Source organism: Hyla sarda, chromosome 4 (assembly GCF_029499605.1).
Source record: "Hyla sarda isolate aHylSar1 chromosome 4, aHylSar1.hap1, whole genome shotgun sequence".
Classification (NCBI taxonomy): domain Eukaryota; kingdom Metazoa; phylum Chordata; class Amphibia; order Anura; family Hylidae; genus Hyla; species Hyla sarda.
Genome location: NC_079192.1, coordinates 354,943,287 through 354,965,735, shown reverse-complemented (window position 1 = coordinate 354,965,735; position 22,449 = coordinate 354,943,287). Strand labels below are relative to the sequence as shown.

At 43.5% G+C, this 22,449-nt stretch overlaps 1 protein-coding gene across 9 annotated transcripts in view; it reads left to right on the top strand.

The window, feature by feature from the left end:
* SEC24A (SEC24 homolog A, COPII coat complex component) overlaps positions 1-22,449 on the top strand; it is a 916,567-nt gene that overhangs the window by 362,939 nt on the left and 531,179 nt on the right. The gene's annotated exons all lie outside the window — the stretch shown is intronic.

Sequence of the window (22,449 nt, the reverse complement as noted above, 5' to 3'; positions counted from 1 at the left end):
ACTGTTTCGCGGGGCTTGCCGAGGGAGAAACCGTAGGTGAGGTTGGACCAGCGCCGGCAGGGAGCATCCAGTCAGCGCCATCTTGTGGCCCGTCCTCTTCGCCGACTGAGGCCGAGGAGGGCATGCGAGGAGCACTGTCTTCATGGTAAATTGTAGCTAAGCAATGCAGAGCGGGGTCCGAAGTGGAATGGCGGACCTTAGGCGTGCTGCTTGTCGACAGGTACCGGGCTGGGTTGAAGACAGGCGCCATCTTGGGAGAGAGGCAGCCTGCGAGTAAAGTTGAATTTGGCCAGTGTCCCTTGCTTGACCACTCTCTTCCTTCTCCCCGCCATGACTAGGGATAGCGAGGGTCAGATGTAGGTAGTTTGCAGAGGGCTGAATGCTCGGTATGTTCGCTAAAACAGGTGGTGATACCGGAGCTCACACGCTATGCGGCCATTCACTTCAGCAGCCAGGCCACGCCCTCACTAAATTTGTTAATGATCAGGGCCTCTTTTACAAGGGGCTGGGGCATAGTAGACATAAGAGAAGGATTTATGGCTCAACCTAAGGGCATTTTTAGCCCTAAGGTGCTTCTCTTGAAGACATATCATATCTGCCCGAAGACTTTCGGCTTCCTTCCATCCCGTGGATCTTTTAATGGGAGGGTTTAATCACTTGCAGTTTATTGACAGGAATCTCAATGCCATATTAAATTATATAATAAATGTAGTTCAAGTAGTGTAAATTTTGGCGGTCTATTACGAATTTTAGGGAGGCTATCATAGCGCGAGGTGCAGTCATCTGGTTCCTTACATAAGAAACTGAATGATAAGGGACAAAACAATTAGTCCCTAATTCATTCATACTCATTTCTAACAAAGGGATAGTTCTCACTTACAACATTCATACAACATTCAGGCTAAGTTTCTACTTGTTTTTTTTGTGCATTTCCCCTTCCCAAAAAAAACTGCAGAATGGCCCCCATGATGTTTTTTCATTGAAAAAAAATGCTCCGGCCAGATGTTAGCTTTAAATCAATGAGATATCGCAAAATTCTTTTTCCACTTTGCGTTTTTCAGTTTGGCGTTTTTTTCACTCTTTTAGCTCCTTGGCGATTTTGTAAAGTCGCAGCATGTTGAGCTCCCTGAAATTGTGGCATTTTTCTCAGAAGTCTATGGGCCTAAAAAAATTCGGCAAGAAAAATGACATGTGGGTTTTAATTTCGGCATTTTTGCAGGGAGTATTTTAGCGATCCAAAAAAGTGATGGAGATACCTTTTTTTAATAAAAAATTTCTTAGGGTACCATAAAAAAATAAAATACAGTAGTGATGGAAAAAGTTGTATCTAACAAAATGTATCTTTTTTTTATAACACAATTTTTATTAATTTTTAAAACGGAGATCAATTTATGTGGGCAGGCAGGGACCTTAAAATGTAGCTGACAATAATAAAAATGTAGTATGTGTGTTTTTCACTTTTTTCCCAGTTTAGGTATTACTACTACTCCCAGCATGGAACACACTGTTCCATGATGGGCGTAGTAGTACCTGTACTAATTGACAGATCGCCCCGGGTCCGTTGCGATCCTCCTGTATAATGTATACATGCGGCCGGTCGCTCTTTTAGCATCCCCTGCACTGCCGAATATATACACCTATTCATAGCTCCTGCATAGAGCTGTGATTGGCCAGATGGTTCCAGCCAATCACAACTCTCTGTGGGAAATATGAATGTGTGTATATATATATATATATATATATATATATAAATAAATATATATACATACATCAGTGTAGGGGACCACAGGAGAGCTGCCCGCCCCATCTATACATTATACTGGAGGATCACATTGGATGTCAGGAGTGACACTCGCTACGATCTGTCTATTAATGCAGGTACTACAGCTCCCAGCATTGAGCAGAGTGTGCTCCATGTTGGGAGCAGTAGTACCTGCAGTTAAGGACAGATCACAGCGGGTGTCACTCCTGACACCCGCTGCGATCATCCTTCATCCCTGAGATGTGGAGCGGCTTTCTCCTGCGTTCGCATCTCTGCTCTGTACTCTGGCCGGCCACTCACCATTTATATTTCCTGCTGAGAGCGGGGATTGGCTGCCACCATCTGGGCGAAAAATATGAATGAGTGATGTGAATTTCTCTTCACATCACTGGCTAGGCCTGAGTATAGTGCAGAGAAGCGAGCGCTGTATAGAGCCACTCAGCATCTCTGCTATATCATGGACTATCACATAGAGTGTCAGGAGTGACACCTGGGGCTATGCCCCGTTCCGCCCACATAAATTGATCCCTATTTAAAAATTTATAAAAAATGTTGTTATAAAAAATATGAATTTAGTTAAATAATTTTTTTTCCATCACTATTGCATCCCTTTTTTTTTTTTGGTACCCAACAAATTATGAAAAAAACGTCAACGGGGGCCAAAAATGCAGTTTCCACTCAAAGGCAAAAAAAAAAAACACAAGAAAAAAACAACAAAGGAAATGCAAACTCCCAACGTTTTGCCATTGTTATTGCTGAGAAACTGAGATTACATCTCTTGGATAAGATGATGCAATAGATTTAGGCTTAGGCAATCGATGTGCCCCATCTAACAATAATTTAGTAGTATTTAATTCAGGCAATAATGTTCAAAGTATTCCTTCAAAAAATCTTTCAAATCCCCTGGTTTAATAACCACAGGTCCTCAATGCCAGCTAATATCATTTTTAGTGTATCCACTTCTTTTTCCAAGGTTTTAACTGATACATTCATTGTGTTGTGAGCAGATGTCAGTTCATCTAACTTATGTTCAATGTTAGATGTGCGGGCTGACAGATTATGCATTTCTTGTTGTATGCTTTTTACTGCACCTTGTAAAATGTCAGTGAATGAGGATTGTAATCCTGGCAGTAGGTACATTATAGATAAGAAGCAATTCACACTTGACAACTGAATGTGTTTTTAAGAAAATGCTTTAGTAGTTTCAACTTCTTAATACAAAATAGGAGAAATCTCCACTTTTTGAATGTACAAAATATTACTTCACCCACAGTGCTCACTAATAATGTCCGACAGTAGTGATCCAGCACCCGGTACAATTTTACCCTTCAACGGGCATAGCGGAGCTTGTCCTACTTCCTCTCACGAAGGGGTAGACAGGTGAGTTTTTGCCGGACACTTCCGTCGTTTCGGAGGACACGCCGCCTTTCTCAAGTGACCCTATTGTGCACCCATTACATAGCTGTTCATCTCTCGCCAGAGTTTAATTGTGAAATGAGACATTTCATATTAAAATACAAGCACTTAAATGCTTCATAATTAAAATCAGAATGTAACAATTCTTTCGCAGCAATATTTAGCCAGATATTAACAACATCTTACAGAAAAACTGAAAAATTGCAAATCTCGTTGAGTCCGTCTGGACTCGGCGAGTTTAAGGTTTCTATCCAATACACTTCTCGTTGTAATAATCTTCTTTTAATTTTCTCTTCTGAATCCCCTTCTATCTCTTCAATAAACAGCCAACGTAATTCACTTACTTGATGGTCAAACTCATAGAAATGTTTTGCTACTCCTGTTTCACCAAATGTATTCTCTGTTTCTATCTGACTTTTACCTCCAATACTTTTCATATTCCGGATTCCACACCGATGTTCGTTAATCCGCATTTCGCATTCCTCATAGTCTGCCCTACGTACACTCGGCCACAGGGACATTTTAACATACCGTATTTTTCGCCGTATAAGAATTTTATTTTTCGCCGAAAGTTGGTGCGTCTTAAATGGCGAATACACACCTATCGGGTTGGTCCCTGCGGCCATCAACGTCCGGGACCCGCGGCTAATACAGGACATCACCGACCGCAGCGACGAAGCCCTTAGACAACTTGGTGACAGTCTCACTTATGAAAAACTATCAGGTAACCCTACCAATAAAGTTGTTTAAAAATTAAGATATTTCCTTAGACTATCAGTAGAAAAACAATTGCTATCTGAAAAAATGGCTGCTAAATTACTCCCCGAGAATCCAAAACCAGCTAGGTGGTATCTACTTCCTAAAGTCCATAAGTCACTGATCCGTCCCCCCGGACGACCTATTGTCGCTGGGATCGGGTCGGTGACTGAACCCCTTTCCAGCTACCTTGAGTGGCCTATATCTCCACTCCTTCCAGGTATCCCCTCATTCATTAGAGATACTAGTGATTTATTAAGCATTTTGGATAACATCCATTGGCAGAAATTAGAGATGAGCGAACTTACAGTAAATTCGATTCTTCACGAACTTCTCAGCTCGGCAGTTGATGCAGTGGCGTTGCTAGGGTTGGTGTCACCCGATGCGGTAGAAAATGGTGTCACCCCATACCCCCCCCCCTTCAGCACGTTTTTAGCCTGTTGTGACAGACACCACTGTTGTAGCGCATTGTGAGAAATTCCAGTATAATAATCAGATATAGCAGTTGCCACAGAATAGGAAAATGTTAAAGAAGTTTTCACCATTTAAATATACAGCTCCGAGAATTACTTAAAGGGGTACTCCACTGGAAAACATTTACTTTTATATCAAATGGTGCCAGAAAGTTAAACAGATTTTTAAATTACTTCTATTTAAAATCTTAATCCTTACAGTACTTATCAGCTGCTGTATGCTCCACAGGAAGTTGTGTAGTTCTTTCCAGTCTGACCACAGTGCTATTTGCTGACACCTCTGTCCATGTCAGGAACTGTCCAGAGCAGGATAGGTTTGCTATGGGGATTTGCTCCTACTATGGACAGTTCCTGACATGGACAAAGGTGTCAGCACAGAGCACTGTGGTCAGACAGAAAATAAATTAAAAAAGAAAAGAACTTCCTGTGAATCACTTATACAGCAGCTAATAAGTACTTGAAGGATTAAGATTTTTGAATAGAAGTAATTTACAAATCTGTTTAATTTTGTAGCACCAATTGATATAAAAAAAAATGTTTTCCAGTAGAGTACTTTGAGCAGTGGTGAGGTTATGCTGGGAGTTGTGGTTTCACTCACCATAACTGTAGAACTGACAAACGACTACAGCTCTGATAGGACATAGAGAGGAGAATACACAATGAAATCTGTGACTACAGGTGACGTCTTCTCTATAGTGAGAATACACAATGATATCAGTGACTATAGGTGACGTCTTCTCTATAGTCTTTCCTTATCTAATTCAGATGGTACATACCGCCAGGACTTGTTCCAGCTAAAACTTCTCTCTGCAGAATGTGACGCCCAGATGTCTCCTCTCTATGTCAGCGCATTCTCATCCTCTATATAAAAACAAGTATTATTATAAACCTGACACTGCGACCTCTGAATATAATACTACCACACACTGTACATTCTGAGTATAATAACAACACATACTGTACACTCTGAATATAAGTCTGCCACATACTGTACCCCTGAATATAATACCGCCACACACTGTACCCTCTGAATATACTACCACATACTGTACATTCTGAATATAATACCATCACATACTGTACCCTCTGAATATAAATCTACCACATACTGTACCCCTGAATATAATACCGCCACACACTGTACCCCTGAATATAATACTACCACCCACTGTACCCTCTGAATATAATACTACCACAAACTGCGCCCTCTGAATATAATGTTGCCATACAGTGCAGCCTCTGAATATAATATCACAACCGCAGTAACACCCCTCAACATCCGTTAGCTGATGCTATTACCACGGGAGTTTTTTTTTGGCGGTGTTGCTAGTGGATGATGGGGGTGCTACTACTGGGGGGGGGGTGTTGCTGGAGGATGATGAGGGTGCAACTGGCCATCCCCCCTGGCAGTATCACCCCCCTATCATCCATCCGCAGGATCATCCTCCCGGCAGGAGCACCGCCATCATCCACCATCAGGATCTGCTGATGGAGGTGCTACTGCTGGGGATGGGGGGGTGTTGCTGGTGGATGATGAGGGTGCTACTGCCAGGGGGGAGCATTAGGTAGGCAGCAGTTCCCCCACTTTAGGTAGGCAGCAGTTCCCCCACATTAGGTAGCATATTTTCCCCACATTAGGCAGCATAGATTCCCTACATTTGGTACGTGTTCCCCCACATTAGGTAGCAATTTCCCCACATTAGGTAGCACAGATTCCCCACATTAGGTTGCAGTTTCCCCACATTAGGTAGCATAGATTCCCCACATTAGGTAGCACAGATTCCCCACATTAGGTTGCAGTTTCCCCATATTAGGTAGCATAGACTCCCCACATTAGGTAGCATAGAATCCCCACATTAGGTAGCATAGACTCCGCACATTTGGTAGTAGTTACCCCACATTAGGCCGCAGGTTCCCTTGCAGGTTCCCCACAATGGGTCAAAGTCTCCCCGCATTAGATTGCTGTTTAACCCCCCCCCCCCCACAAAAACAAAAACAAAAAAAAAACACATAAAACACAGAGAGACACACACACAAACACACACACAGTCAAAGAGACACACTCACAGACAGACACACACACAGAGTCACAGTCACACACACAGTCACACACACACCGAGTCACACACACACACAGAAAATAAGGCATACTTGGCACACCAGAAGGCCTCCTACATAATTCCAATACAAGAAATGATTGTGGGCAGGGGTGTAGCGCTCCTGGGTCCCCCTGCAACACACACACAGACACACACACAGACACACACACAGTCACATACATACATACACACACACACAGAGTCACACACAGTCACATACATACACACACACACACACAGTCACATACATACACACACAGAGTCACACACAGTCACATACATACACACACACACACACACATACACAGTCACACACAGACAGTCACACACATACAGAGATAGCGACAGACAGAGAGACAGACACACACACTCACCCATCCAGCGCTGCGCTCCTTCTCTCCGGGCACCCTGCGAGTGACGTCACTGATGTCCCATGCAGTGATGCTGACGGACTGGCGCACAGCGGCGATGAAGGGCGGGGGGAGGGGGTGTGTTGACGGGCGCACAGCTCAGGTGAATGCCGGGGGGGGGGTGCTGTTGGACGGGCTCACAGCGCTGGTGAATGCCGGTGGGGGGGGGGTGCTGCTGGACGGGCTCACAGCGCTAGTGAATGCCGGGGGGGTGCTGTTGGACGGGCTCACAGCGCTGGTGAATGCCGGGGGGGGGGGTGTCGGTGACGGGGGGTGTCGGTGTAACTGGGGAGGGGGGGTGCTGCGGAGCGTCTTGGTGTCACCCCATTAGGTTGGTGTCACCCGGTGCGGGCCGCAGCCGGGTCGCAACGCCACTGAGTTGATGACTTATCCTGCGTAAATTAGTTCAGCCTTCAGGTGCTCCGGTGGGCTGGAAAAGGTGGATACATTCCTAGGAAAGAGTCTCTTAGGACTGTATCCACCTTTTCCAGCCCACCGGAGCACCTGAAAGCTGAACTAATTTATGCAGGAAAAGTCATCAACTGCCGAGCCGAGAAGTTTGTAACGAATCGAATTTACTGTAAGTTCGCTCATCTCTAGCAGGAATCTTACACCTTAGTATCTCTCGATGTTGAAGCCCTCTGCACCCGTATTCCTTGGGATCCGGGTGTAGGGGCTGTAAAAACACTTTTTGTCCTATTCAGGAAAACCACCAGAATTTATTGAATTTGTTACTGATGCTTTGATGTTCATTCTGAGTAATAATACATTCATGTATGACAATTGTTGGTACAAACAACTGCACGGAACCCCGATGGGGTCTCCGGTTTCATATACCCTGGCTAATATATATCTTGCTGTGTTCGAACTGACATACGTCCACACTCTCAGGAACCCCTTCACACTTTATTTGAAGCAGTTCCTAAGATATGTGAACAATGTCCTGATTATATGGGAGGGATCTGAAAATGTTTTCACTAATTTCGTTCAATATTTGAATACTAATGACATGAATAGGTTATTCACATATGAATATGGAGGAAATCTTAAAATTTCCTAGACGTTACTTTAACCTCTTCAGGACATAGGGCGTATGGATACGCCCTGCATTCCGAGTCCTTAAGGACCGAGGGCGTATCCATACGCCCGTGGGAATTCCGGTCCCTACCGCTAGCCGGTTGGGGACCGGAGCCGGATGTCTGCTGAAATCGTTCGGCAGGCATCCCGGCATATCGCCCAGGGGGGTCATTATGCCCCCCCATGTCGGCGATGGCCGCAGATCGCTGGACAATTCAGTCCAGCGATCTGCGGCGATTCCGGGTCAATCGGGTCTCCGGTGACCCGGAATTACTGGCTGATTGGGGCTGTCTCTGACGGCCCCGAACAGCCATAGCCTGCAGGGGTGAGGTGGCACTGGTGCCACCTCACGATCGCCCTGATTCGTCGGCCGGATTACCGGCCGACCAATCAGGGCGCCTGCTGCGGATGTCACTCCCGCAACCCGCTCCGCCCCTCTTCCGGAGGGCGTGAGCGGGTGCGGGACGTGCACCCCGGGTGCTGGGGACCCCGATCCCCGGCGTCAATGTTGGGAGTGGGACCCCAGGAGCGGCAGCGGCGGCGACGACGAGGGACTGACCTGTGTGCCGGCAGCAGCAGGAGGTGAGTGACAGCCTCCTGCTGTTGCTTAGCAACAGCTCCCAGCATGCAAAAAGGTTATGCTGGAAGCTGTAGTTATGCATCAGCAGGAGGCAGACCACCACAACTCCCAGCATTCCCTTATGGGCATGCTGGTACTTAAGGTTTTGCAACAGCTGGAGGCACATTTTTTCTATGGAAAAGTGTACCTTCAGCTGTTGTATAACTACAACTCCCAGCTTGAACAAACAGCTAAAGTGCATGCTGGGAGTTGTAGTGGTGCATCTGCTGGTTGCATAACTACAACTCCCAGCATGCCCATTGGCTGTCTGTGACTACTGAGAGTTGTAGTTTTGCAATAGCTGAAGGCACACTGGTTGTGAAACTCAGAGTTGTTGTTTTTTACCTAACTCAGTGTTTCACAACCGTTGTGCCTCCAGCTGTTGCAAACTCCAACTCTCAGCAGTCAATGTACACCATGTACATGCTGGGAGTTGTAGTTTTGCAACAGCTGGAGGCACACTGGTTATGAAACACTGAGTTAGGTCACAAACTCAGTGATACATAACCAGTGTGCCTACAGCTGTTGCAAAACTAAAACTCTCAGCATGTACAGTCAGCGCATGCTGGGAGCTTTAGTTTTGCAACAGCTGGATGTTCCCTCCCCCCCCCCAATGTGAATGTACAGGGTACACTCAAATGGGCGGAGGTTTACAGCAAGTATCTGGCTGCAAGTTTCGGCTCTGGTCTGTCCATTATATAAGGATACACTGGCGAATGTCTCAATTTTAACATCAGTGTTGAGGGATTAGCCAATGTCATTGTATACATCTACCACAGTAGTGCACCTAAATTTCTGTATTGTATTATTCTAATTGTTACACATCCACACCGTTTATCTGGTGTAGGATTCTATTGTGGCACTTGTAGTCCGCTGCAGGCATCCTCCATTGTATGCATTTTTATGCTGGGGATCGCCCCTAGCAACGGACTACAAGGGCAGGATCTGCTCCCCCAGTATATATGCACAACTGCATTTGGGGTTGAGCACCTCCAGCCATTTGAGACCACGTTTTTTGTTGTTGTTTGTAAAGTTATACATGGAGGTGTGTAAACTCCATATGTTAATGCGCCTTGAACATTTTCCAGGCAGCATTAGGGTTGCACCTGTGAGGCCATGCACCTATATCAGCCAACTTGGGTGGGGCTTGTAGCCTTTCTCCCTCCTCCCATTGTATGTGTGCCTAGTCACGCTGGAGGGAACTGGGAGTAGGCTGCATGTCGACCTAGTGCTGCTGTAATTGCCCACTGGCCCCTGGTTTTTGCTTTATATGCACAGGTAGGTTAGCGTTAGGTCCCGTACCATCTGAGAAACCTTGGCGTTGGTGTGCGGCCTCTGGTGTGTCCTTTATATAAGGATACACTGGCGAATGTCTCAATTTTAACATCAGTGTTGAGGGATTAGCCAATGTCATTGTATACATCTACCACAGTAGTGCACCTAAATTTCTGTATTGTGCAAGTTTCAGCTGCGGCAAATTTTCTGCCGCAGCTCAAACTGCCAGCGAGAAACTACTGTGAACCCCCGCCCGTGCGACTGTACCCTAAAAACCCTACACTACACTAACACAAAATAAAATAAAAAGGAAAAAACACTACATATACACATACCCCTACACAGCCCCCCTCCCCAATAAAAAATGAAAGCGTCTGGTACGCCACTGTTTCCAAAACGGAGCCTCCAGCTGTTGCAAAACAACAAGTATTGTCGGACAGCCGTTGACTGTCTAGGCATGCTGGGAGTTTTTCAACAGCTGGAGGCACCCTGTTTGGGAATCACTGACGTAGAATTCCCCTATGTCCACCCCTATGCAAGCCCCTAATTTAGGCCTCAATGTCTCACTTTGGAGCCCTGTCGTATTTCAAGGCAACAGTTTAGGGTCACATATGGGGTTTCGCCGTACTCGGGAGAAATTGTTCTGCTTTTACCCTTTTTAAAAATGTTAAATTTTTGGGAAAACAAGCATTTTAGGTAAAAAAATATTTTTTTTTTACATATGCAAAAGTCATGAAACACCTGTGGGGTGTAAAGGTTAACTTAACCCCTTGTTACGTTCCCCGAGGGGTCTAGTTTCCAAAATGGTATGCCATGTGTTTTTTTTTTTGCTGTCCTGGCACCATAGGGGCTTCCTAAATGCGGCATGCCCCCAGAGCAAAATTTGCTTTCAAAAAGCCAAATGTGACTCCTTCTCTTCTGAGACCTGTAGTGCGCCAGCAGAGCACTTTCCATCCCCATATGGCATGTTTTCTGAATCGGGAGAAATTGGGCTTCAAATTTTTAGGGGTATTTTCTGCTATTACCCTTTTTAAAAATGTAAAATTTTTGGGAAAACAAGCATTTTAGGTAAAAATTATTATAATTTTTTACATTTGCAAAAGTCGTGAAACACCTGTGGGGTATAAAGGCTCACTTTATCCCATGTTACATTCCCCGAGGGGTCTAGTTTCCAAAATAGTATGCCATGTGGTTTTTTTTGCTGTTCTGGCACCATAAGGGCTTCCTAAATGCAACATGCCCCCCAAAAACCATTTCAGAAAAACGTACTCTCCAAAATCCCCTTGTCGCTCCTTCGCTTCTGAGCCCTCTACTGTGCCCGCCGAACACTTTACATAGACATATGAGGTATGTGCTTACTCGAGAGAAATTGGGTTTCAAATACAAGTATAAATTTTCTCCTTTTACCCCTTGTAAAAATTCAAAAATTTGGTCTACAAGAACATGCGAGCGTAAAAATGAAGATTTTGAATTTTCTCCTTCACTTTGCTGCTATTCCTGTGAAACACCTAAAGGGTTAAAACGCTGACTGAATGTCATTTTGAATACTTTGGGGTGTGTAGTTTTTATAATGGGGTCATTTATGGGGTATTTCTAATATGAAGACCCTTCAAATCCACTTAAAACTGAACTGGTCCCTGAAAAATATCGAGTTTGAAAATTTTTTGAAAAATTGGAAAATTGCTGCCGAACTTTGAAGCCCTCTGGTGTCTTCCAAAAGTAAAAACTCATCAATTTTATGATGCAAACATAAAGTGGACATATTATATATGTGAACCAAAAAATTTTTATTCGGAATATCCATTTTTCTTACAAGCAGAAAGCTTCAAAGTTAGAAAAATGCAAAATTTTCAAATTTTTCATCAAATTACGATTTTTTTCACCAAGAAAGGATGCAAGTATTGACAAAAATTTACCACTATGTTAAAGTAGAATATGTCATGAAAAAACCATTTCGGAATCAGAATGATAACTAAAAGCATTCCAGAGTTATTAATGTTTAAAGTGACAGTGGTCAGATGTGCAAAAAACGCTCCGGTCCATAAGGCCAAAATGGGCTTGGTCCTGAAGGGGTTAAATATTGAAAATTTTTTCACATTTTTTAAATTCTACTAGTTATAGAAAAAAAATAGCAAAAAATTAATTGTTACACTATAACAGTTCGCACCCTACATATATTAAAAATAATATTCCGTATTCTCAGTTTATCCATAGTTACATAGTTACATAGTTAGTACGGTCGAAAAAAGACATATGTCCATCAAGTTCAACCAGGGAATTAAGGGGTAGGGGTGTGGCGCGATATTGGGGAAGGGATGGGATTTTATATTTCTTCATAAGCATTAATGTTATTTTGTTCCATAAATGTATCTAATCCTGTTTTAAAGCTGTTAATTGTTCCTACTGTGACCAGTTCCTGAGGTAGACCGTTCCATAAATTCACAGTCCTCACGGTAAAGAAGGCGTGTCGCCCCTTGAGACTAAACTTTTTCTTCTCCAGACGGAGGGAGTGCCCCCTCGTCCTTTGGGGGGGTTTAACCTGGAACAGTTATTCTCCATATTTTTTGTATGGGCCATTAATATACTTATATACGTTTATCATATCCCCCCTTAAACGTCTCTTCTCAAGACTAAACAATTGTAACTCCTTTAATCGCTCCTCATAGCTAAGATGTTCCATGCCCCATATTAGTTTAGTCGCGCGTCTCTGCACCCTTTCCAACTCCGCAGTGTCCCTTTTATGGACAGGTGCCCAAAACTGAACAGCATATTCCAGGTGAGGCCGTACCAATGCTTTATAAAGGGGGAGTATTATGTCCCTGTCCCTTGAGTCCATGCCTCTTTTTATACATGACAATATCCTGCCGGCTTTGGAAGCAGCAGCCTGACATTGCATGCTATTCTGTAGTCTGTGATCTACAAGTACACCCAGATCCTTCTCTACCAGTGACTCTGCCAGTTTAATCCCCCCTAAGACATACGATGCATGCAGGTTATTAGTACCCAGATGCATAACTTTACATTTATCCACATTGAACCTCATTTGCCAAGTGGATGCCCAGACACTTAGTCTATCCAAGTCATCCTGTAACTTATGCACATCCTCTATAGACTGTACCGTGCTACAAAGCTTGGTGTCATCTGCAAAGATAGAAACAGAGCTGTTAATACCATCCTCTATATCATTGATAAATAAATTAAACAACAGCGGGCCCAGTACTGAACCTTGGGGTACACCACTAATTACCGGGGACCAATCAGAGTACGAATCATTGACCACCACTCTCTGGGTACGATCCATGAGCCAGTGTTCAATCCAGTTACAAACTAAAGTTTCCAAGCCCAAGGACCTTAACTTACCTGTCAGACGTCTGTGAGGGACAGTATCAAACGCTTTGGCAAAATCCAGAAACACTATATCCACAGCCATTCCTCTGTCAAGGCTTCTACTCACCTCTTCATAAAAGCAAATTAGATTGGTTTGACAACTTCTATCCTTAGTAAACCCATGCTGGCTATCACTTATAATACAATTATCCCCTATGTATTCCTGTATGTAATCCCTTATAAGTCCTTCAAACAATTTACCCACAATGCACGTTAAACTTACCGGTCTATAGTTTCCTGGGGAAGACCTAGAGCCCTTCTTGAAGATTGGCACCACATTCGCCTTGCGCCAGTCCCTTGGCACAATACCAGACACCATAGAATCTCTAAATATCATGAACAGGGGTACAGATATTACTGAACTTACCTCTCTAAGAACTCTTGGGTGTAGTCCATCCGGCCCTGGGGATTTGCTTACATTTATATCACTTAACTTACCTTGTACCATCTCTACATTAAGCCAGTTCAGTACATTACATGATGTGTTACCAGCACTGACCTGGCCAATGTCAGCTCCTTTTTCCCTAGTATATACAGAACTAAAGAACCCATTCAGTAGCTCCGCCTTCTCTTGATCGCCTGTGACAACCTCCCCATTATCATTATTAAGGGGTCCTACATGCTCTGTCCTTTTTTTTTTTGCATTTATATATCTAAAAAAATATTTAGGATTAGTTTTGCTTTCTTTGGCCACCTGTCTCTCATTTTGAATTTTTGCTGTTTTTATTACATTTTTACAGATTTTATTAAGCTCTTTGTACTGTTTAAATGTTATCGCTGACCCATCAGATTTGTATTTTTTGAAGGCAATTTTTTTGTTGTTTATTGCTCTTTTAACATCATGTGTCAGCCATGTAGGATTTAATTTTAATCGTTTATATTTGTTCCCCTTTGGTATATATTTAGCTGTATAGTTATTTAGAGTTGATTTAAAGATGTCCCATTTACCTTCTGTATCAGTATTTGAGAACACCTCCCCCCAGTCTATGTCCTGTAGTGCAGCCCTCAGCCCAGGGAAGTTTGCCTTTTTAAAGTTATATGTTTTTGCCTTCCCCGCCTGTCTTTGTTTTCTACATTTTAAGTCAAAAGTAACTATATTGTGGTCGCTATTACCAAGGTTTTCCCGCACAGTTACATTACCAATCAGCTCTGCGTTGTTGGAAATGATCAGATCCAACAAGGCATCACTTCTTGTTGGGTCCTCCACAAACTGGCCCATAAAATTATCCTGCAATAAATTTAGGAATTGTCGCCCCTTTGTAGTTTTAGCCAACCCCGGACCCCAATCTATATCTGGATAGTTAAAATCTCCCATTATTACCACTGTACCTGCCCGGGTGGCCCTCTCTATTTGTTTATGAAGCCGCACATCTATCTCTTCAGTGATATTAGGGGGTCTGTAGATTACCCCAAATATTATTTTTTCAGTATTTCCCTCCTTTTGTAATTCTACCCACAGTGATTCCACCTCCTCAAAATCATCACACACTATGGCATCGTTCACACTGACTTTCATACCACTTCTTACATACAGACAGACTCCACCACCTTTTCTGTTCATTCTATCCTTGCGAAACAATGTAAACCCCTGCAGATTGACAGCCCAGTCATGCGAGGAGTCCAGCCATGTCTCAGTGACCCCAACTATATCAATATGTTCCTCCAGTATCAAGGCCTCAAGCTCCCCCATTTTATTTGCTAGGCTTCTGGCATTTGTGAACATACACTTTACATTTCCATCCTTTATGTTATTGGGGTTAATGGGATTCAAGGGTGTAAGTTTTATTTTCCTATGAAGCCTATTCCTATTAACTATTCTAACCCCTCCCTCCGGTCCACCCCCAGGTACATTTATAATTCCCACCTCTCTATCTACACTATCTTCCCCCTCTTTGCTGTAGGTTCCCTCCCCCCAAGTCCCTAGTTTAAACACTCCTCCACCCTTCTAGCCATCTTCTCCCCAAGCAAAGCTGCACCCTCCCCATTGAGGTGCAGCCCGTCCCTACGGTAGAGCCGGTAACCGACAGCGAAGTCAGCCCAGTTCTCCATGAACCCAAACCCTTCCTTCCTACACCAGCTTCTGAGCCACTTGTTTACCTCCCTGATCTCCCGCTGCCTCTCTGGTGTGGCTCGTGGTACTGGTAGTATTTCAGAAAATACTACCTTGGAGGTCCTTGCCTTAAGCTTGCGGCCTAAGTCCCTGAAATCATTTTTAAGGACACTCCACCTACCTCTTACTTTGTCATTGGTGCCAATATGTACCATGACTGCTGGGTCCTCTCCAGCCCCGCCCAGCAACCTGTCAACCCGATCCGCGATGTGCCGAACTCGTGCGCCAGGCAGACAACACACTGTTCGGTGATCCCGGTCTTTGTGACAGATTGCCCTGTCTGTCCCCCTAATAATTGAGTCCCCCACCACTAGTACCTGTCTGGCCTGCCCTGTACTCCTCCCTCCCTCCTTACTGGAGCAGACACCCCCCTGGCGGTCAGAGGCGGTATCCTGCTGCAGTTCTGCTAGCTCTGTAATGGCATCCCCCTCATCTGCCAAGCGGGCAAACTTGTTGGGGTGTGCCAGTTCAGGACTAGCCTCCCTGACACTTTTTCCCCTACCCCTCTTTCTAACTGTAACCCAGCTAACTGCCTGACTGTCCTGCAACTCCGTCCCACTGTCCTCCCCCACCTCTATTCCCGAGAGTGCCTGCTCAGTGAGCACGAGACTCCTCTCCATGTTGTTAATGCTTCTCATTGTTGCCAGTCGCCCCTCTAGATCCAGGATCTGGGCTTCCAAACGGACAACTAGCACACATCTCGCACAACAATATGCACCCTCAAACTGTTGTTCAAGGATTGCATACATTGAACAGGATGTACATTGGACTGCATTTTCCAACATGGAGGCCATCTAGTTATGGGGATTTCACAAATGTATAGGAAAAAACAGACAGTCAAAATGACACTTAAAATTTTTTTTTTTTTTTTTTTTTTTTTGTAGACCTTGTGGGTTCAGAAATTAACACTCACAGCGATCTCAACCTCCTGCTTTCAAACTCCTGTTTTTGTAACTCCTCTTTCACGCCCCCTCTTACACAGCAACACTCAGAAGAGCAAGCTCTCAATAAGAGTCCCAAGCTAAGATTTATACACCTGTGCCCAATCTACTCCTCCTCCCCCTAGAGGTGGAACAGAGAAAAAAAAAAAAAAAAAAAAAAATGAAAAAGGGTGTTTAAACTCTAACAGTTATCCCACTATGTGCAAAAGAGAAAAACTTACCCAAAATATGAATGTAGACTATAGGCAGTCGCACCCACTCCACAGATTCACTCCGCACAACAGATAATCACAGTTTTTGTAACTCCTCTTTCACGCCCCCTCTTACACAGCAACACTCAGAAGAGCAAGCTCTCAATAAGAGTCCCAAGCTAAGATTTATACACCTGTGCCCAATCTACTCCTCCTCCCCCTAGAGGTGGAACAGAGAAAAAAAAAAAAAAAAATGAAAAAGGGTGTTTAAACTCTAACAGTTATCCAACTATGTGCAAAAGAGAAAAACTTACCCAAAATATGAATGTAGACTATAGGCAGTCGCACCCACTCCACAGATTCACTCCGCACAACAGATAATCACAGTTTTTGTAACTCCTCTTTCACGCCCCCTCTTACACAGCAACACTCAGAAGAGCAAGCTCTCAATAAGAGTCCCAAGCTAAGATTTATACACCTGTGCCCAATCTACTCCTCCTCCCCCCAAAATATGAATGTAGACTATAGGCAGTCGCACCCACTCCACAGATTCACTCCGCACAACAGATAATCACAGTTTTTGTAACTCCTCTTTCACGCCCCCTCTTACACAGCAACACTCAGAAGAGCGTTTAAAAAGAACCAATAATGATAAAACCCAATATATGGTACAAGCAGAAGAGCTAAAATTACAACTAAAAGAAATAAAATTTCCAGAAAAATTAATTAATGAAGCATTTGAAAAAGCAGAAAAAAGAGAAAGGAAATAATTACTTGTTCTCAATAAAATCAAAAATAAAAGGGAAAAAAAACAAAACAAAAAATTTATTTTTTCTTTTAACAATAGTCCCATGAACAATATTATTAAAAATGCCATTTTATCTAATTGGTATATGTTAGAACAAGACCCGCTTATTCAAGAAACAGCCAAAAATAAGTCCATTATAACTTTTAGAAAAACAAAACCATTACCATTACCGATTACCAAAAAGAAAAATTCCAATACTGAACAAAATTGGCTGAATAAAAATATACCTAAGGGTAATTTTAAATGTGGACACTGTAATTATTGCATCCATAATCTGAGAAAAAAATATATTACACTAGGCGGCTTCACAGTTAGTGTTAATCAATTCATATAAAACATGTAAAATGTATTTCATGGTTTACTGTCTTTTATGTACCTGCGGTTACTTTTAAATAGGCAAAACCAAGAGAAATCTTAACACTCGTTTTCGTGAGCATATATATTCACTATGAACCAAGATAGGTGGCACTCGTTTTATTTCCCATATGGAAACACACCATAACAATAATATCAATGAAATCTAATTTGCAGGTATACAACATATCACGCCACAACCGCAAGGCATCAAAAATTTCTCCTATGCGAAACAAAATGGCTTATAAGACTTAAAGCTTTAGGACCATTAGGTCTTAATGAAAGAAACTATTTTAGCTCTTTGTTATAAATACAGCAAGATATAGTTTCCAGTTATTCTATTGGTTTTATCCTTTTGTCTATGATATTTTTTGTCATGTATTTTCATACACTGGTGATTGGGTCACTCCTCCCCTTCCTCTTTTTCACCTGTATTTACCTGACCGAGGACTCCAAGGAATCAGGAACCGGATGATGGGTCTGTGATGCGAAACTGCACTGTCGTTCTGCTGATACGCTCCTGCTCCGACTACCGGCTGGTAGCCGTATTCCCTCCCTGCACCCCAGGTGATTTTGTCTATGGACTCTGTTCATTTTATCGTGCCATGATTAACCCCTTAAGGACTTAGCCCCTTTTTCACCTTAAGGACTCGGCCGTTTTTTGCAATTCTGACCACTGTCACTTTAAACATTAATAACTCTGGGATGCTTTTAGTTATCATTCTGATTCAGAGATTGTTTTTTCGTGACATATTCTACTTCAACATAATGGTAAAATTTTATGGTAACTTGCATCCTTTCTTGGTGAAAAATCCCAAAATTTTATGAAAAAAATGAAAATTTAGCATTTTTCTAACTTTGAAGCTCTCTGCTTGTAAGGAAAATGGATATTCAAAAAAATGTTTTCTTTGGTTCACATACACAATATATCTACTTTATGTTTGCATCATAAAATTTATGAGTTTGTACTTTTGGAATATACCAGAGGGCTTCAAAGTTCAGCAGCAATTTTCCACAAAATTTTCAAACTCGATATTTTTCAGGGACCAGTTCAGTTTAGAAGTGGATTTGAAGGGTCTTCATATTAGAAATACCCCATAAATGACCCCATTATAAAAACTACACCCCCCCCCAAAGTATTCAAAATGACATTCAGTCAGTGTTTTAACCCTTTAGGTGTTTCACAGGAATAGCAGCAAAGTGAAGGAGAAAATTCAAAATCTTCATTTTTTACACTCGCATGTTCTTGTAGACCCAATTTTTAAATTTTTGCAAGTGGTAAAAGGAGAAAATTTTTACTTGTATGTGTAGCCCAATTTCTCTCGAGTAAGCACATACCTCAAATGTCTATGTAAAGTGTTCGGCGGGCGCAGTAGAGGGCTCAGAAGGGAATGAGCGACAAGGGGATTTTGGAGAGAACATTTTTCTGAAATGGTTTTTGGGGGGGCATGTCACCTTTAGGAAGCCCCTAGGGTGTCAAAACAGCAAAAAAAAAAAAAAAAACATGGCATACCATTTTGGAAACTAGACCCCTCGGAGAATGTAACATGGGATAAAGTGAGCCTTAATACCCCACAGGTGTTTCATGACTTTTGCAAATGTAAAAAAAAAATTATAATTTTATCTAAAATGCTTGTTTTCCCAAAAATTTTAAATTTTTAAAAAGGGGAATAGCAGAAAATACCCACCAAAATTTGAAGCCCAATTTCTCCCGATTAAGAAAAGTGAAAAGTGCTCTGCTGGCACACTACAGGTCTTAGAAGAAAAGGAGTCACATTTGGCTTTTTGAAAGCAAATTTTGCTCTGGGGGCATGCCGCATTTAGGAAAACCCTATGGTGCCAGAACAGCAAAAAAAAACACATGGCATACTATTTTGGAAACTAGACCCCTCGGGGAACGTAACAAGGGGTTAAGTGAACCTTTATACCCCACAGGTGTTTCATGACTTTTGCATATGTAAAAAAATATATATTTTTTTTTACCTAAAACGCTTGTTTTCCCAAAAATTTTACATTTTTAAAAAGGGTAAAAGCAGAAAATACCCCCCAAAATTTGTAACACAATTTCTCCCGAGTACCGCGATACCCCATATGTGACCCTAAACTGTTGCCTTGAAATACGACAGGGCTCCAAAGTGAGAGCGCCATGCGCATTTGAGGCCTAAATTAGGGACTTGCATAGGCGTGGACATAGGGTTATTCTACGCCAGTGATTCCCAAACAGGGTGCCTCCAGCAGTTCTAAAACTCCCAGCATGCCTGGTCAGTCAGTGGCTGTCTAGTAATACTGGGAGTAGTTGTTTTGCAACAGCTGGAGGCTCCGTTTTGGAAACAGTGGCATACCAGACATTTTTCATTTTTATTGGGGAGGGGGGCTGTGTAGGGTATGTGTATATGTAGTGTTTTTTTACTTTTTATTTTGTGTTAGTGTAGTGTAGTGTTTTTAGGGTACAGTCGCACGGGCAGGGGTTCACAGTAGTTTCTCGCTGGCAGTTTGTTTGAGCTGCGGCAGAAAATTTGCCGCAGCTCAAACTTGCAGCCGGATACTTACTGTAAACCTCCGCCCATGTGAGAGTACCCTGTATATTCACATTTGGGGGGGGGAGGGGACATCCAGCTGTTGCAAAACTACAACTACTGGGAGTTGTAGTTATGCAACCAGCTACAACTGCTCCACAGCAACTCCCAGCATGCACTTTAGCTGTTTGTGCAAGCTGGGAGTTGTAGTTATACAACAGCTGAAGGTACACTTTTCCATAGAAAAAATGTGCCTCCAGCTGTTGCAAAACCATAAGTCCCAGCATGGCCATAAGGGAATGCTGGGAGTTGTGGTAGTCTGCCTCCTGCTGTTGCATAACTACAGCTCCCAGCATGCCCTTTTTGCATGCTGGGAGCTGTTGCTAAGCAACAGCAGGAGGCTGTCACTCAGCTCCAACTGCTGATCCACGCCGCCGCTGCAGGTCAGTCCCTCGTCGCCGCCGCCGCTCCTGGGTCCCCGATCCCAACAGGGACGCCGGGGATCGGAGTCCCCAGCTGCCGGGGTCCTCTTCCCGCTCCCGATCACGTCCTCCGGAAGAGGGGCGGAGCGGGTTGCGGGAGTGACACCCGCAGCAGGCGCCCTGATTGGTCGGCCGGTAAACCGGCCGACAAATCAGGGTGATCCTGAGGTGGCACCAGTGCCACCTCACCCCTGCTGGCTATGGCTGGTCAGAGACGGCCCCAAACAGCCTGTAATTCCGGGTCACCGGAGACCCGATTGACTCGGAATCCGACGCAGATCGCTGGGCTGAATTGTCCAGCGATCTGCGGCAATCGCCGACATGGGGGGTCATGAACAATTTCAGCAGGCATCCGGCTCTGGTCCCCAACCGGCTAGCGGTGGGGACCGGAATTCCCACGGGCGTATCGATACGCCCTGCGTCCTTAAGGACTCGGAATGCAGGGCGTATCCATCCATGTGAGTGCGGACATATTTTCTTTCTACATTGTTTGTGATTGCGGAATTGCTCATTCCTGCTAGTGTCCTGCACCCCACATTCTTTTTGATCACCGGGACATTGCTGCTGTTTATTGCTTTTTTGAGCTTGCCATAGCTCTATCTTCACGCTGGATCTGGTATAGTGCCCATCCCCCACTCTTTTTCCTGTTTGCAAACCTAATTTAGTCTTGACTGAGGAAGACAATGTTTCATAGTTCTTGTATGATAATTGAGCATTTTTCATGGGTATGATCCCACATTGCTGGCCAATCTTGGACTACTAGGATTAGGATTAATTCCTCAGTTGGAAAGTCAGGCACCATTTCCCTTTGATCTTCTCTTTTTTGGGATACCTAAGTTTAAAAAATCAACACAATATTGGCTATTGGCACCACCACGCATGATGAAAGTTTGATAGTGGTTTTGTGGTCAGCCTTGAAAAAATGAACATAATGTACTTTGACTTGATGAAGGCTTCTTTGATTTCTGTATTGTGGTAACAGAAGATGCCTAAAATACAAATTAAAATTGATGTTTAGATGCTAAAACTATGTAGAAGTTTAACCTTTTAAGGACGTAGGACGTACCTGTACGCCCAGTCACGGGGTTTAAAACAGGGTCACACCGGGTCGGTCCCGGCTGCTATTCATAGCCGGGACCCTGGGCTAACAGCGTGGCATCGATTGTTGTGCCGCGCGCTGTTAACCCTTCAGACGCGACAATCAAAGTTGACCGCCGCGTCTGAAAGTGAAAGTAAACTCTTCCCGGCAGCTCAGTCGGGCTGATCGGGACATCACGATAAAATCACGATGTCCTGATCAACTAGGACGCAAGCGGAGGTCCCCTTATCTGTCTCCGCAGCATCCGATCGGGGTTTGATTGCTCCAAGCCTGAGCTACAGGCTTGAGCAATCGAGCCCCTATCTCGCTGATCCAGGCAAAGCTATGGCTTTGCAGGGATCAGCATCAGAGATCAGTGTGTGCAGTGCTTATAGATACCTATGGGAGCTATAGCACTGCGAAAAAAAAAAGTTAACAAAGGTCATTTAACCCCTTCCCTAATAAAAGTTTGAATAACCCCCCTTTCCCCATAAAAAAACAAACTATGTAAATAAAAATAAACATGCGTCGTATCGCCGCGTGCGGAAATATACGAACTATAAAAATATATCGTTAAGTAAATCGCACAGTCAATGGCGTACGCGCAAAAAAATTCCAAAGTCCAAAATATCATATTTTTGGTCACTTTTTATATAATGAAAAAGTGAATAAAAAGTGATCAACAAGTCCGATCA